A 19,061-nucleotide genomic window follows, 5' to 3' on the forward strand; every position below is an offset into this window, starting at 1 on the left:
TAATTCAAAATTCAGTTGCTGATTTATTCTTTTCTAAAATCATTGCATATGAAACAGCAAAAGAAGCTTGGAAAAACTTGAAAAGGAGTATAAGGAAGTGAACGAGGCAGACAAAATCAAATTTTGAATTTGAAAAGAGAATTTGAATCTCTTAGGATGCAAGAAGGTGAGACAATTACTAAGTATTCTGACAAAATTTCTTTAATTATCAATAGAATCAGGTTGCTTGGCGAAGATTTTAAAGACAATAGAATTGTTGAAAAAATTCTGGTGACTATTCCTGAGAGATTTGAGTCTAAAATCTCCGTTTTGGAAGAGTCTAAAGATCTCTGTGCCATCTCTCTTGCTGAATTGATAAGCACTCTTCAAACACAAGAGCAAAGAAGAGCTTACAGGGAAGACAAAGTTGTTGAAAGTATTTTTTATGTGAACCATCAAAAAAGAAAAGTTGATTATTGTCACACCCCTTTTTTTAACTCCAAAAAGATATAATTTTAAGTTTCGAAAGGGTTTTATTATTGAGTGACAAAAGATGAAAATTTATTTCAAAAATAAATTATTTACATTTAAACTCAGAGTCGCCACTTGGCATAAACCGGTGTGCCAAGTCATCTTTGAAAAATCTTTTTCAAAACGATTTGACTCTTGAAACTGGTTTGCTAACAGAGATTCCAGTTAAGGAATTCTGTTGACCGAGGGGAAGGTGTTAGACACCCTTGATCCCGTGGTTCAACCACGGTTGCTTGGTAGAGTGAATTCACTAATTTGGCACTACGATGTACAAACCACACAAAAAACATGTAAAACAATCAAACAAAAAAATAAAATAAAATGAATCCAAAATATGGTGTCCAGTCCGAGTTATACAGTCCTGAAATAGAAAAATGCGTAAAATATAAATCCTATCCTAAACTAGTCCTAGACAAAGCTCTAATGCCTTACCCGATGCCTCGGGCCTTGATCACGAACCTCTTCTGTGTACATGATACTTCGGGGCATTCTCCGGATAAATCAATACATATTCCTCGGGCCATTCCCCGATCAAATGAGTACAATTTTAATTTTTTTGCGATAAAATAGAACGAATCATTCACGCACATATTCAAACACTCAACAAATTCTTATTCCTAAATTTGCTTACCCAGCCTATTTCATCCTATCGTGATACTATCACATTTAGCATTCGTCTATACCCCAAAACAGCCAACGATAATAAATCAAAACTAAACAATATTCATTTTTATCAATTGCTATCATCCAACACCCCACATTTCTTTTTTATACCAAATTTTCAACCCTTGTCATCACTATCTCAACCATACAAGCCATAATCAAGGGTACCAACCATGAATCAAAACGAATATACATTCATCACCAAATAGGATCAAACCAACACACAATACTCAATCCAACACATCAAAATATAGTAAACAATGAAATAAAAAGAGTGAAGGAGTAGAATTGGACCTCAATTTGAAGCTTTTAAACTCAATGTTATTCGAATAAAGAGAGTTCGCACCTAAAAACTTCAAGCAGAACCTTAACACCAATAATCCAACTCCATACGAAAAATAACGATCCGAACAGAATTCAAAATCAGTGGGGAAAACTCTTAATCAAACCTGAATAGATTTGAGAATAGATCGAAAACCTCAAAATGAAATCCAAACTCCGAGTATTGACCCATTTTAATCACGTCAACCCCCCAAAGCATGACATCAAATACAATTCACGAAAATTAGTTGACCCAAAACTCGTAAAATCCGACCGAAAACTAAGAAAACAGTATCGTCTGACCTCCGGTGAGCTACGATGACTGAATCTGATGTGTAGATAACCAAATCCGGTCAAGAACTCGCCGGAAGGAGCCTAGCTCAAACGAACGTCGTTGGAATCTCTTGGAAATGACCAGAAACAGTCAATTTCGATGAATCTTGGTATACTTTAACGTTTTTCCGGTGAAACAATCAAAGAACACTAAGAACCGTAAAGAAATTTTGGGGAATTTCAAAGCGATGGTGGTTTTAAACTTGTGATGCCCAAAAAAACGACCGAAATAATCAGTTCTGGTGACGAGTTCGCCGGAAAACTTAGAACCCCTTTTCTCTCTCTCGATCTCCTCTCTCTCTCTCTTTGCTACTTCATTTTTCTATGTGTGTGCGTGCAGATTAGTGTGTATAAGTGTGTGTTCCATTTTTTGATGAAGATAGAAGCTGATGGTGCATTTGTGTATAAAATCAATTCCAATGGGGCCCCCTCCCTTTTTTTATTATTGCTGTGTATATGTTGTGAATGAGCAAGCAGCCAAAAGAAAATTCTCGTGGGAATATTATGTGTGAGGTGTAAATTGTGAGTGGTATAAGGTTAAGGTAGGGTGGTGAGGTAGGTGGAAAAATTGTTGGAAGTTTGTTATTTTTGTCCTTTTGTGAAGGGATTATAACACGGGTGAGGGCACGCAGTAAGATGAGGGTAAAAATGGTAAAAAATATTTTTGGGGAGGGACAAAATTACGTGTCTACATCATGTCCCTCTTTGCATGTAAACACAAAGTGTTTTCATACAAAGAAATAGACAACGAGATAGAATTTTAACCCAACCATTATTCAAAGAAAGAAACAAAAGGAAGAAAGACAACCGAGTTGGAGAGTCGAGTGAGGTCCCATCGAGGTTCCGGCCCGCAGCCCTATCATTACATCAAAATAAAAATTACAAGTTAAAAACATAAATGAAATTATAAAATCCTATCTAAGCAACTTCTGCTGGACTCTTGACTTGAGTTTCATCACTCTATTCTTCAGGCGGGCTCCTGACTTGCAATTTCATCACTTGTTGCCTAGTTTGCAATTGTTTCACCTTGTTGCTTAACTTTTCATTTATTCGCCCTGTGTTTCGGGCGGGTTTCTGACTTGTCATTTCATCACCCTGTTCTTCAGGCGGGCTCCTGACTTGTAATTTCCTCGCCTTATTCTTCAGGCAGGCTCCTGACTTGCAATTTCATCAACTTGTTGTTTGGCTTTCAACTGTTTCACCTCATTGCTTAACTTTCAATTTCTTTACACTATTCTTCAGGTGGGTTCCTGACTTGCAATTTTTCAATCTGTTAACTTTCAACTTTTCACCTTGTTGCTTGACTTTCAACTTCTTCACTTTGTTGCTTGACTTTTATTTCTTCACCCTGTTCTCCAGGAGGGCTCCTGAAATTACATCAAAACTAAAAAAAAATTATCCCAAACAAAGATTATTATAAAGAGGTTTCATTTGCCAGAAAAGTAAAGTTCCAAACATAAGAATTAAATTTTGCACCAGTTTATCATCAAAGGAATTTTGCGAAAGTCACATCATTATAGGAATCATGGAGAATGACTTGACTATAAGGTACGTCTTACTAGGAATAAAGGGAGATAACTCGACTAAAAGGTACGTCTTATAGGAATCAAAGGAAATGACTGGATTAAAAGGTACGCCTTATAGGAATCAAAGGGAATGACTCGACTAAAAGGTACGTCTTCTAGGGGCCAAAGGTAATGACTCAACTAAAAGGTATGTCTTACAGGAATCAAAGGGAATAACTCGACTAAAAGATGCATTTTACAGGAATCACAGGGAATGACTCGACTAAAAGGTACGTCTTTTAGAGGTCAAGGGGAATAACTCGACTAAAAGGTATGTCTTCTAGGGGCCAAAGGAAATGACTCGACTAAAAGATACGTCTTCTAGGGGTCAAAAGGAATTACTCGACTAAAAGGCACGTCTTCTAGGGGTCAAGGTAAAAGACTCGACTAAAAGGTACGTCTTCTAGAGGTCAAGGGAATGACTCGATTAAAAGATACGTCTTATAAGAATCAAGGGGGATGACTCGACTAAAAGGTACGTCTTCTAGGGATCAAAGAGAATGACTCAACTAAAAGGTACATCTTCTAGGGGTCAGGGGAATGACTCGACTAAAAGGTACGTCTTATAGGAATCAAGGGAGATGACACGACTAGAGGGTATGTCTTCTAGGGGTCAAGGGAACGACTCAACCAAAAGGTACGTATTCTAGGAATCAAAGGAACGACTCGACCAAAAGGTACGTCTTCTAAGAGTCAAATAGAATGACTCGACTAGAAGGTACGTCTCCTAGGAGTGAAGGTTCAGTTTAAGAAGTGTATCACCTAGCAAATGAAAACTGAAATCCCTGGACAAGAAAGTGTGTCTCCAAGGGATATAATATGATGAACTTTTACCATGATTTAATTATCAAACCTGTGCAGAAACATTGCTTCCTGCATTTGTAAAAGTTAGAAATTACGGGCCTTGATGTTTAGGCTTAGAAATCCTTGATTTAAAGGTAACATGTGTTCCTGTTTCATGCAAAGAAAGGTTGTGAGTTTTAAAAACATGGTGGCTGGTTTGTGGCTTTGGCTTTTATGGCAAACGTTCTTGCCGTCATCACATTTAACCTTGCTTCCAACCATTAGCCTGTGTCATTGACTTGCTACTTCATTGACCAAACTCAGATTATTAAGAGTGACTGAGACAAACACAACATCTCTGTTTTTCCATGCTTCTCAGATAGACCCCTTGGAACCTTGGTATTTCATGAGTTCCCAGACTTCTCTGTTGACAAAACTTCTACATACCCATTTTGGCTCATAATCATGTCTCTTTCATGTGCTAGCTTTTGTCTTACTTTGTGCAATTAATGAAGCTGGTAGGTAGTTTTGGAATCTTTTCTCACTTATTTTGACACGAACTTGACTCAAAGACAAGAAAAGAAAACAGAATGATAATTTTTATTTGGATAACTGACTCAAAGATAAACAAAAATAAAGAGAAGAAAGAAAAAATAATGAATGTCCCCATTTGAAACAAAGAAACGATAAATTCATCAAAAAAATGACTGTCAACTCTAATGATTATGCCATGCATTTTGGATTAAGCAGCTTGACCTTTTCATCCAAACTTTCTACCAATTGTTTTTGAGTTAACGACCTCAAACTGAGTTGCACTCTTAGGCCAATTACATTTACGACCTCATTCGGCTAGTGGCGCCTTGAAGGGTTTTCGCCAACAAGCCTCTCTCATTTTTCTCTCGGCTCACCATCGCCTTACATTTTTATTTCTCTCAACTTACCATTGTCTTATAGTGCCCGCGAGGGTTTTCACTAATAAGACTCTCTCATTTTTATTTCTCTCCTGATTTCTTATGTTGAGGAAAACAAGTAGTTCCCAAATGCATCAGCATATCCCTTGCATGCTTAGCCTTAACATCCTCAAAGATTGATCTGAAGGTCTTTCTTTGGTTGTAACTTGGCTTTTGGATAGGGTTAGAAATAAAGGATGGCATGGGGCCCAAACGACACTTGAAGTGGGGTAGAACTTACAACTTTTGGAATCGATTCAAACAATGAGGATTAACTCATGCCCCAGTTTCTTTTGACTGGGTGACTCTAAATTGTGTATTTGGTTGGACCGAGCCCCGGGTAACGCAGCCTACGTATCTCACCCTGGAAAGAGAAGAATCAGGTCATGCGTAGTTCTGATAGCTTGTTCTTTTTATTGATTCTGATTTTTTTTATTCTTTTTTTTTTCTTTGGGCTTTTTTTTCTGACCCTATTTTTGATACTCTTCTCTTTTTTTTCCTTTTGGACACATTTTTTTTTGAAACTTTTCTTTTGAGTTTTGCTGACTCTATCTTGATTCCAAAAGAGGTGTGTGAAAGAAAATAAAATTAAGGCTCAAATGGGATAAACAAAGGATGACAAATGTTTGGATAGCAAAATAAAATGCCTTCGTCATATCAATCTTTGAAAATAAAAGTACATAACATGCAATTTGAAAGTTGGAGATGAAGATCATGTGCGACATCTTTTACAACATTAACTTTGACTGAGTCTGTGCGTCGCTGTTTCTTCTGTGCTTTTCTAGCATACAAACTCCACCTTTGTTGTATATTTCTTATATTGAATGACTCATGATTTTGTGGAGCTGATTTTCTTTCTATCCCTCTTGATATAGGATCACGCATCCACTGTTTGACCTAATTGAGGCACGCCTTACAATTGATAACCAAGTTATTCTTGTGATTCTCAAAATAAATGATCTTAATTTTCAAAAAAGGCTTGAACTTGTCACTAAATGTCTCAGCACTCTACCTATTTTCTCAAATGTTCTCTTTTTCTAACTTTAATCCTCTGATTCAATGCTTATGCTTAAACTAGATTTTAAGATCTGGCTGAAAATTTCCCTAGCATGTCATATCACTAGAGTCAACATAAAATGTACTATGTAAAGAAAACAAGCAAACAACACATATTTAAAACACAAAGGAAAATGGGATATTTCATTTAGTTGAAACAAAAGATAGAAAGGTTTGAACATAAACAACAAAAGGATAAAACAAGATAGATCCCGAACTACAACCCTGAAATAATTCGGATAACAGAAAATAAAATAAAACAAACTATCAGACCTCTTCCTAGTAGGGAGAGGGGTGACTTCTCAATTGCTCAGCCTGACATCTTAGCCACTGGTTTGCATATCAGCATGACTAGAGTTCCCCTCACTATCAATGTTCTGCACGATAATTGATCCATCTTGAACCATCTTTTTAATTTCTATTTTCAAATCTCGACAATCTTCAATATTATAACCCTAAGCATCAGAATGATACGCACATCGTACATTAGGATTAAAATTTCTTAAACATCAATTAAGAGTGCACCCAAGGAGAAGAGTGATCATGCCCCCATTGCACCCATCTCTGAAATAAACTGACATACAACTCTCCAAATGGTGTAAAGTTATCTCTCGAATTCTGCCTCATTTCATCGTTTGGCTTGGATCTAAAATCAGGCTTAGAAGGGTTTTGGTATGTTTGTGGAATTGGAGAATGACTTTGAAGAGTTGGTGCGCGCCATTGTGGGTAAGGAGGGAGTTGAACATATGGTTGTGCGCAATATACTACATATATATGTGGGGAAATAGAGTATAATGAATTTTTGGAGTGATTATGGAGATCTTGGGTATGGACTTGGGCTTGAGGCTGATGGCAATAACGACGTCGTCTTCTTGGATGTGCCCGTTATCCAACTATAATAGCAGTGCCATCTTTCTCATTCTTCTTCCCTCTGGGTTCTCTTAATTGATTGCAATATTGTCCCAAATGTTTCACAGATTCCTCATGCTCATTTTGCTCCTCAAATTTTGACCTCTAAAAGATTGGAGGAAGGTTAGCACTTGAAGGCATGCCCCAGTCTTTGTATGAAACATCTTCTTTACCCGCAGGTCCTAGAGAATTTTTCATAGCATTTACTGCACTCTTCATTTTTCAACCATTTTCTCCGACTTTTCTGGCACACTAAACTTCTTGTTAAGAAATTTTGGTGGTTCAGTTAACTTAAAAGCAGGCTCAGGAGTATAACAATGATCACCAAGAGTATTGAATATAGGTTTACTAGCAGCATGGAGACGTACAACCGTTGGGTAAGCCAGTGTGGAAGTCCTAGTAGAGGATTGAGCAACAAGATCACAGACGGCATGTGGTGATGTAAATGTAACAGGCTTATGCTGAGGAGCTAGAGGAAAAGTGGTGGAAGTGTTGAGATGATTTTGGCTTAGAATGAATTCTGAGTCATGTTGTGGTGCATCAACAACAGCAGAAGACTGACTTTGAGATTTTGGTGAAAACTCGAGGTATTTGTAGGATCAATAGCGAGGAATGGAGGAGGAGGCAACCCACTGGCCCAAGCTCGATGCATTTTTGTCATTTGTTATCTTAGCCTCCTAATCTCTTACTTCAAACTCTCATTTTCCTTATTCTTTGTTTGATCCATAATGTCACTCTTTATATCTTTGTTGGACACAACTAACCCTTTGGATTTGGTATGATGTGAAGGACCAACCAGAATGCCACAAACCAACCATATTAAACTGACTCAACAAAAAAACAACAAATGTGTTAGAGTTCAACACTATTTCAAAACCTCTTTTTCCTACTTTTTTTTAAAAGATCACCGAACCCAAGAAGGCAACCTACGTATCTCACCCCCGAAAGGGGAGAATCAGGTCTGCGTAGTTCGTGAAGTCTTGCCAAAATGGCCAATTGATTCTTTTTCCTTTCTTTTTTTCTTTTTCTTGAAACTTTAAGAAAAAAAAATAACAATTTGTCAAAAGAATTGACGAAAATCTTTTTGCATTTTTCAGGTTTAAACTCCCTATACAAAATGGAACCTATGATTACCAAAGAAAAATCTTTTGCGGTTTTCAATTTTGAATTTCATAGGAAAAAGAAGCTTGAAACTATTAAAGAAAAATCTTTTTTGTAATTTTCTTTTAGAGACGTATATGACACCTACTTTAGATGAACTGTGAAGAGAATCTTTTTGAATTTTTCAAATTCCTGTACAAAATGAAATCTATGATTACCGAAGAAAATATTTTTGGATTTTCAATTTTGAATTTCTTACGAAAATGAAACTTGAACCTATTAAAGGAAAATATTTTTTTGTTGTTTTTTCTTTTAAAGATGTACATGAGACACCTACTCTAAATGAAGAGTGAAGAAAATCTTTTTTTTTTGGATTTTTGAAATAAGATCCCCGAACCAACAATAGGTTGCCTACATATCTCACTCCCGAAAGAGGAGAATCAGGGGTGCGTAGTTCGTCCAGATTGGACAATTAATGATTAAATCACAGATTGCACCCTGACTTGAGACACGACCAAAGACACACGATGAACAACATAACAAATTTTTTTTTTGAGTTTTCAATTTGACACTTCACATAAAAAATGACACCAACAACTATGAAAGAAAATCTTTTTGGCATTTTTGTTATATGAAATATACAAAACTTTTACCATATTTTTTGAATTTTATAAAAAGCTCCTATTAAAGGAAATCTTTTTTTGAAATTTTCAAATTATGAAAGCTTATTAAAGAAACAAAAAAAAAATCTTTTTGATATTTTTGTATTTGACAAAATGAGTGCAAAAGGTAAAAAAAAATATTTTTGAATTTTTGGATTGTGAAAAACAAAAGCCATAAAGAATTCTAAAAACTACGAAACTCATTTTTTTACTTATCGACTCACCTTTTTTCTTTTTTCTTTTTTTTTTTCAAACACACCTTACTTCTAACACATGTTTTCTCTGAATCAGTCCATCAAATGATCAAGTTACCCTCAAGGATACAACATTTAGTATATAGGGATGCTTTAGGGGTGAGTCTCCTACAAAGGGCCATGTGGGTCCCACTAGGTCTCAATATGATGCAGATAAGCATGACCTAAAGGCTGATCTACGTTGGGGTTTACTAACAAGGCTGTTCGAGAGAGCATATGGTTGATAGTGGTTGCTTTACTTTCCACCCACTCTATACGTCCGACGGCTCCCCCTCCTAAAATAAGGGTGACTCAACTAGAGTTTGTGTGCATGACGTGCACTTCAGGACTTGTTGCAGAATAAATGACTCGGGTTATGCACATGATGATAGATATGAAGCAGTAACACATACGATAAAAATTGAAAACAAAAAGCACGTAGGCACTCAACAATGATAAACAATAACACAAAACAACTCAAACAAAATGTCTATACACCTATAGTGCCAAACTAAGTCGATATAACTCCAAAAATAACCAGAGATCCTAGGTTCGATCCCCAGCAGAGTCGCAAGAGCTGTCACACCCTTTTTTTTTTAAATCCAAAAAGATATAATTTTAAGTTTCGAAAGGGTTTTATTATTGAGTGACAAAAGATGAAAATTTATTACGAAAATAAATTATTTACATTTAAATTCAGAGTCGCCACTTGGCATAAACCGGTGTGCCAAGTCACCTTTGAAAAATCCTTTTCAAAATGATTTGACTCTTGAAACTGGTTTGCGAACAGAGTTTTTCGGTTAAGAAATTCTGTTGACCGAGGGGAAGTCACCCCTCGATCCCACGGTTCGACCACGGTCGCTTGGTAGAGTGAATCGATTAATTTGGCACTACGATGTACAAACCACACAAAAAATATGTAAAACAATCAAACAAAAAAAACAAAACGAATCCAAAATATGGTGTCCAGTCTGAGTTATACAGTCTCGAAATAGGAAAATGCGTAAAATATAAATCCTATCCTAAACTAGTCCTAGACAAAGTTATAATGTCTTACCTGATGCCTCGGACCTTGATCACGAGCCTCCTTTGTGTACATGATACTTCGTGGCATTCCCCAGATAAATCATTACAAATCCCTCGGGGCATTTCCCGACCGAATGAGTACAATTTTAATTTTTTTGCGATAAAATAGAACGAATCATTCACGCACATATTCAAACACTCAACAAATTGTTATTCCTAAATTTTTTTACCCAGCCTATTTCATCCGATCATGATACTATCATGTTTAGCATTCGTCTTTACTCCAAAACAGCCAACGATGATAAATCAAGACTAAACAATATTCATTTTTATCAATTGCTACCATCCAATACCCCACATTCTTTTTTTATACCAAATTTCCAACCCTTGTCATCACTATCTCAACCATACAAGCCATAATCAAGGGAACCAACCATGAATCAAAATGAATATGCATTCATCACCAATGAGGATCAAACCAACACATAATACTCAATCCAACACATCAAAATATAGTAAACAATGAAATAAAAAGAGTGAAGAAGTAGAATTGGACCTCAATTTGAAGCTTTTAAACTCAATGTTATTCAAATAAAGAGAGTCCGCACCTGAAAACCTCGAGCCGAACCTCAACACCAACAATCCAACTCCATACAAAAAATAACAATTCGGATAGAATTTGAAATTAGTGGGAAAAACTCTTAATCAAACCCGAATAGATTTGAGAATCTATCGAAAACCTCAAAATGAAACCCAAACTCCGAGTATTGACCCGTTTTAATCACGTCAACCCCCCAAAGCACGACATCGAATACAAGTCATGAAAATCATCTGACCCGAAGCCCGCAAAATCTGATCGAAAAATAAGAAAATAGTATCGACTGAGCTCCGGTGAGCTACGATGACTGAATATAATGTGTAGATAACCAAATCCGGCCAAGAACTCGCCCGAAGGAGCCTAGCTCAAACGAACATCGCCGGAATCGCTTGGAAACGACCAGAAATAGTGAATCTTGGTATGCTTTGACGTTTTTTCGATGACACAATCGAAGAACACTAAGAACCGTAAAGAAATTTTAGGGAATTTCATAGCGATGGTGGTTTTAAACCTATGATTCCCAAAAAAATGACCGAAATAATCAGTTCTGGCGACGAGTTCGCCGAAAAACTTAGAACCTCTGTTCTCCCTCTCGATCTCCTCTCTCTCTCTCTTTGCTACTTCATCTTCTATGTGTGTGCGTGCAGATTAGTGTGTATAAGTGTGTGTGTTTCCTTTTTTGATGAAGATAGAAGCTGATAGTGTATTTGTGTAGACGATCAATTCCAATGGGGGGCCCTCCCTTTTTTTATTGTTGCTATGTATATGTTGTGAATGAGCAAGTAGCCAAAAAAAAATTATCGTGGGAGTATTATGTGTGAGGTGTAAATTGTGAGTGGGATAAGGTTGAGGTGGGGTGGTGAGGTAGGTGGAAAAAGTTGTTGGAAGGTTGTTATTTTTGTCCTTTTGTGAAGGGATTATCACACGGGTGGGGCACGAAGTAAGACGAGGGTGAAAATGGTAAAAAATATTTTCGGAGAGAGACAAAATTATGTGTCTACAATTATCCACCTTGAAAATATTGTAAAAAGAAAACACACTCAAAAAAATTTTGCTAGTGGAGATCTGATACATTATGTGGAAGTTGCAAACAAAAAGGTCATGTCACAAAAGTATGCAAGTTCAAAGACACTCAAGATAATTCAAAAGCACTACTTGTGGAAGAAGAACATGAAGATGAGGAAGACCAACTTTATTAGATTGTTGCAATAAATTTAGGAAAAATACATTTTTTATAATTAAGTGTTCAAACCCAAGTTGGATACACCAACTTGAGTTTGAGGGGGAATGTTGAGATTTACCTTCCTTCTATTTTGTCATTTTCATTAATGGTAGAATATTTTTCTTTTTTCTTTTTTAGTCTAAAAATATTTTACATTATTTATTTCCTTTTAAGTCTAGGGTTTTTTAATTAAAGAATATTTAGTCTTATAGCTCTAAGGAAAATGTCATATTTTCTTTATTTATTTTATTTAGTTTCTTATAAATAGAGATGTACTCTTCTATTTGAATCAAGAAAAAGAATCAATCAAGAGTTTTCATTCAGTTTCTATTCAATTTTTTCATTCAGTTTCTATTCAATTTTCTTTCTTGTCTTCTTGTTGATGAATATCTCGTTCGTACACATCTTCTCTTTGTTTCCCGAGCCTCTAGTGAGTTAAACATGCATAATCTTTGTATAATGAATATGTGTATATATATATCATACCGTTGAGATAATGATATTACCGTTGAAATATCTTTATATATATATATATATATACACATATATCATGCATGTAGTGATCGATTGATGAACGATGTAGTCAAAACCTAGTGTATTAAGCTAATCAAATATAATTAATCAATCACTCATCTGAGTATGTATAAGAAACACATCGCATTATATTATTGGATAATATACTTATGTACGTATTAAAACTTGATATAGTCGATAGTGTGTATATGTCTGTGTATATATAGGTATATATATATATAGTATATACACATTATAAATATTAATGACATAAGATAATGTAATCTATAATTCATCTGAGTATTTGTGAAATACGTTGTATATTATTATGGGGTAGTAAAATCGTGTATGTGATTTTACAGTACGTATGTGAAAGCTGATAGACAATTGAATATAAGTATATATACGTCTATCTCGTGTAGTGACGTATGTAGTAATCAAAAGTTAGATAACTGAATCTATATATCAAGGTAGTTTGAATGATACGTTGATATATATCATACTATTGAGGAGTAGATATACTATTTTGGGTCAATGTAGACACGCGTATGTTGTTGAAGTTGTAATAACGTAAGAGTAGTATTACGAGATATATATATATATATATATATATATATATATATATATATATATATATGTCTGTCTGTGTGTATTACGCTAATCAAATATAATTAATCGTTCATTCATCTGAGTATGTATAAGAAACACATCGCATTATATTATTGGATAATATACTTGTGTACGTATGTGATATATATAGTACGTATTTAGAACTTGATATAGTCGATAGTGTGTATATGTGTGTGTATGTATAGGTATATATATATATAGTATATACATATTATACAGTGAAGGTATATTAATGACATTAGCTAATGTAATCTATAATTTATCTGAGTATTTGTGAAATACGTTGTATATTATTATGGGGTAGTAGAATTAATTTATTAACTTAGTATTTGTAAAAAAAAAAATTAATTTATTAAGTTATTTTTATAATTTATTAATTTATTAATTGTAATTTATTAAACTTTAATATCAAAAATAATTTTTTTTAATTATTACGAAAACCGACCACATGTGGTCGGCTTTTCGTAATGATTAAAAAAAAATTCTTTAACCCGACCCGTAATACATAATAAAACACAAAACATTCCAAAAACTCCCTCATTATTTCACCCGTCCAAAAGAGCAACAACACTCCAAAATCCTCCAAATCTCACATTTTAACATTAAAGCCTCCAATCTCCATTGTTCTTTCTCTTTCAAGGAAGTTTCTACTCAGCTTCTTAGATTCTTTTTGGCTTTAATCAAATTTTCAAGGAACTATTCCATCCTAATTTTCAATTTTGGGCAAGGTAACAATTAACTACAACTAATTAACTAAATTTAGCTTATTTTTATATCCACAAACTCGTTTTTCAATATCTAGAAATGTTAAAGATCTACATACAAATATCTTAGTGTTAATTCCGTCAATTGGTTGTGATTTGAGTTCTAGGGTTTGGATATTTATTTTATTTAGCTAGATTTAGCTAATTTTTGAAATTTGAGATTGAATTAGCTAATTTTAGGCTTGTTCCTACATTAATTTGATTTTGAATTATCTAAATTTTGGTTAGTCTTGACACTTATTTCTCCATTTTACTCATTAATTGTTTAAATTTTTTTTAGGAAAATCTTATTCCTATTCCTTTACTAAATTATTGTAATTATTTAAGCGAAAGATTATTCTTTGTAATAATTTTACTATTTGACAGATTTCAAATTTGATAAAAGGATTGCTTCGCGATTTTTTCCGGTGACCGTTTATCTCTTTCATTTTAATTTATGACAAGCAAAGGTAAGTTAATTTCTCTCTATTTTCTTATAATAAAGTCTTGTTATTGTTCATATTGAAGTCTAGTGAAGTCGTGTGTGGCCTTGTTCGATTCATTAGCATTGTTGTTATCTTCTTGTTATTGTTCATATTGAAGTCTAGTGAAGTCATGTGTGGTCTTGTTCGATTCACTAGCATTGTTGTTGACATCTTATTGGTCTTGTTCATTTTTTGTTTTGAATGTGGTTATGTTTGGTGACTTGGTAGGTTGAAAATGATTAAGTGTAGGGACTTTAAAGGTGTTTTTTGTTTTGAATGTGGTTATGCTTGGTGACTTGGTAGGTTGAAAATGATTAAGTGTAGGGACTTTAAAGGTGAATTTTTTGTTTTGATAAAGTGTAGTCATTATCACTTGCTGAACTTTTTTGTGATTTAATCTAATTAGTTGAATCTGATTGATTGCGTAGATGGAACCTGATTATAGCTGAATATATCAATGGAACAATGATAATAGAATGGGTATTAGAGAGGAATTTGTTGAAGGTGTCAGGCGATTTGTTGAACATGCTAAGACACTTGATGTTTGGTCACGTTTTGGGGCTATTCCGTGTCCTTGTGTTAGATGTGATGGTATAAATCTTTTAAAAGAAGAAGTTATGAAGGAACATCTTTATAAAAAGGGGTTTCATGAGGACTTTTTAAGATTATGTGCTATTGATAGTGATGTTGGGCAAAATAAATTTGTTGTTGGAGAAAGTAGTAGGTCTGTAGGGCATAATAAATATTAAGATATTAGGATGACAGAAATGGTCCACGATGCTTTTGGGATGCAACACGGGGGAGACTGTAGAGAAAATATCGAAGATGTTCCTAATAGTGAAGCGGGCAAATTTTATAGAACAATTGCATGCTGCTAGCCATCCTTTGTTTGACAGGTGTTCGCACTCTCGTTTGTCTGTTACTATTAGATTATTAAGTATTAAATCTGACTAGAATATTGCTGAAGAAGGAATGGACTCAATGATATACCTTATTAAAGAGTTAGTTGACCCCTGCTTGGAGGTTCCTGATTCTTTCTACAAGGCAAAAAGATTGGTGTCAAAGTTAGGTCTCTCCTCGGTTAGAATTGATTGTTGTGAAAATGGTTACATGTTATACTTTAAGGAAGATACTAACATAGAGTCCTATAAGTTTTGTCAGCACCCTCGATATAAGCGTGGTTCTAGTGAAAATCAAATTGCTATTAAGGCGATGCATTATTTACCTCTAATACCAAGGTTGAAGAGGTTGTATGCTTCAAACAGCTCAGCTCCTCATATGAGATGGCATAGTAAAAATAGAAGGCCCACTGGTGTTATGTGTCATCCATCTGATGGAAAGGCTTGGAACCATTTTGATGCAACTTATTCAGATTTTACAGCTGAGTCATGAAATATAGGTTTGAGATTATGTGCAGATGGTTTCTCTCCTTTTTCAGTTGGTGCTGTGCCATATTCATATTGGCCTGTATTTATCACCCCGTATAATCTTTCTCCTGAAATATTGATGACTAGTCCCTATATATTTCTGAATTATGTTATTCCTTGCCCGCATAATCCAAAAAGCGGAATAGATGTCTACTTGCAACCTTTGATTGATGAACTTCAAATTTTATGGCATGAGGGAGTTGAAACTTGGTACATCTTACTTAAACAGAATTTCAATCTGCGTGCATATCTAATGTGGATTGTTAATGATTTTCCTGCTTAAAGAATATTGTCTGGGTGGATGTCAACTGGAAACCTGGCTTGTCCATACTGCATGGAAAAAATAAAATCTTTCACATTGAGACATGGTAGGAAAAATTCATGATTTGATTGTCATCATTGTTTCTTGCCACCTGATCATGAATTTAGGAGACTCAAGAATGCATTCAGAAAGAATAGAAGGGAACATGATGGTCTACCTCCAAGGCTGTCTGGTCATGACATCTGGGAGATAGTTCAGGATTTGCCTAAAACCAGCGAAGAACCATTGTACAGGTTTGATAAATATGGCATTTCGCATAACTGGACTAAGCAAAGTATATTTTAAGAGTTAGAATATTGGCCAAATAATTTACTTAGAAAGAATGTTGATGTCAGGCATACTGAGAAGAACTATTTTGACAACTTGTTCAACACAACTATGGATATCACCAGTAAAACAAAGGATAATCCTAAGACCAGACTTTACTTACTAGAATATTCCAAACGGGGAGAATTACAAATACAGGAGGGGCCCAATGGCAATGTTCTTAAGCCCAAGGCTAGTTTTACATTCAAGTTGGACCAAAAGCGTCAAATATGTGAGTGAGTCCAAAGTTTGAAGATGCCCGATGGATATGCCTCAAATTTGAGAAAAAGGGTTGATATGGCACAAGGAATCTTGCATGGAATGAAAAGCCATGATTGTTATATTTTCATGGAACAATTACTTCCAATTGCTTTTTAATTATTTGAAGATTGATAATTTTTTCATATGCAAGAAAAAAAAAGGGTAGGAAGATACCACACGATGATCTATTCGAAGAGACACATCTGAAAAAGAAAAAGAACTCGACTGATGAAGATGTCTGGGTTGAACCTCGTGCAAAAGCTGCCCATGTAAGAATCAAATTTTAAATTTATGAATCTTTTTCTCAAAGTTGATACTATTCAAGTATAAGTACTTTAATATTTTTTGACTAGTAATTTTTACTTTACTTTAAATATAGGACAAATATAGGCTGATCCTTAGTGAGTTTCGTAGTAGTCATCCTCTTGAAAGTCAGGGTGACCCGATACCCAACATGTAGAGGAAGAGTTATGGGAACAAGCTGTGGGTCCTGCAGTTAGAAGTCATTTCTACGGTACCACAAAAAAAAAATTGGCGAGAATGTTAGGTCTTCGTTCGGTCCTACATCATCCTATACCTCTTTAGTTGATAGAGAAATCATTGAATCGCTAAAAAATACGGTTTCTAAACTCACTGAAGAGCTTGCTGAACAGAGAGGGAGGGCGGAGAAGAAGGAGGAGGAAATATCATCACAAATCAAAATGTTGCAGGAGCAATTCAGCTCTTTTATTCAGACTGCAGGGATTATTCCTCCATGTCCTCGTAATGCAGTTCGGGCAGCAAAAGGTCTACGCCCATTCGATGATATCAACACAGATAAGGATGCGAAAGACGAAGACGATGATGATGACGATGAGTATTAGTTTTTTGACTTTTGTATGAGTTGTACTTTGGATTTGGTCATTTTGTTGTAGTTTTTACACTTTTGTATGGATTGTTGTAGTTTTTACACTTTGGTTTGATGTTGTTGTTGTTGTATAAATTTGGACATTTTGTTGTACTTTGGTTTGTTGGTGGTGGTGGTGGTGGTGGTGGATTGTATGGTGTTTCATTTGTTGCTTTTATTTAAAAAAAAATTCAGAAAAACCAACCACAAGTGGTCGGTTTTTTAAAAAAAAATTGCATAAAATCGACTACCAGTGGTCAGTTTTTACAAATTTAATTAATTAATTTTAAAATAAAACCGACCACAAGTGGTCGGTTTATTTTGCATTTTTTTATTTTTAAAAGTCATTTTTTTCTATTTTTATAAAATAATAATGAATTTTAAATATATATATATATTTTTAAAAAAACAGATCACACGTGGTCGGTTTTTAAAAAGCTTCCACAATTTTACCGACCACACACTTTGGTCGGTTTTGTGATCGGAATTGTGGTCGATTTTCCTTTTTTTTAGTAGTGAGTCAATATACACAGATTTTACATTGATAAATATAATACATTAATTATACATCCGCTGACTAGTTTTAGTTTGATTTGTTAAGTGGGTGATTATTAAGGTTAATTCTTCATGTGAAAAAAACAATTCTTCATGTAAAAAAAAACACAAATAAGAAAAAATATTATGGAAAAAAATGTACCTATCACTTGGAGTGCAATCATACAAGATGAAGTTGGTACAAATGTCCCAATTCATATTTGGAAATACCAAACTTCACGACTAATGGCCAAAGTTCAACGTTATGTTATTACGTATGAATTCACTCATCTCTATCTAATCCAATCAAACAAACTCCTTTGATATTTTTGAAACTAAAGTTAGGAAACTCACAAACTATAAGTCGGATTCATGATTTGAAGTCAATGATTTCCTTCATCAACTCAAGTTTATATCACATCACACTAGTATAGTAATAATAATATAGGGTTACCAGTCAAATATTTATAGATATTTTTAAAAAAAAATTTAACACATATATAAGGTTCAAAAAGCTCTACTGAATTAGTATGAACCTGTTTTGGATATATAATCCAAATCGAGAGTAGACTTACAAAAAAAGCGTGGCAAACTAGATAACCAAGCTTAATTTTTAAACCATGGAAATTGAGACTATGCATGAACTAAGTTTAATGAAGATAGGGAAGAAAGTAATAGAAAATTATGCAATAATTAGCATATACTATGATTGGTAAAAGGTCCCTTCGGGACATCTGAAAAAATTGAAAAGATACAGAGAAGTCAGAAGATTAGCTTTGTTTCTGTGCAAGAATAACACGTACAAATTGAGAAATAATCCAATTTTAAAAAAAAAAAAATTAAAAAAAAAACTATAATTAGTAAAAGTGAATCAAAGAATGGAGCTAGCAATATTTATTGACACTACTAGTTATTAGCTTCCAAGTCAAATTGTCAAAATTCATTGAATAGATAGATAAAACAAAAATCAATAAGTAAACTTTTACATGAAAAATGTTTAGCTAACACTTTGTTTGGATGGT

At 34.5% G+C, this 19,061-nt stretch overlaps 1 pseudogene; it reads left to right on the forward strand.

The window, feature by feature from the left end:
• Window positions 1-18,758: 18,758 nt before the first annotated feature.
• Window positions 18,759-18,867, forward strand: LOC124886166 (annotated as a pseudogene).
• The last annotated feature ends 194 nt before the right edge of the window (window positions 18,868-19,061 follow it).

The sequence above is a fragment of the Capsicum annuum genome, chromosome 7 (genome assembly GCF_002878395.1).
Source record: "Capsicum annuum cultivar UCD-10X-F1 chromosome 7, UCD10Xv1.1, whole genome shotgun sequence".
In the NCBI taxonomy this organism is placed as follows: Eukaryota; Viridiplantae; Streptophyta; class Magnoliopsida; order Solanales; family Solanaceae; genus Capsicum; species Capsicum annuum.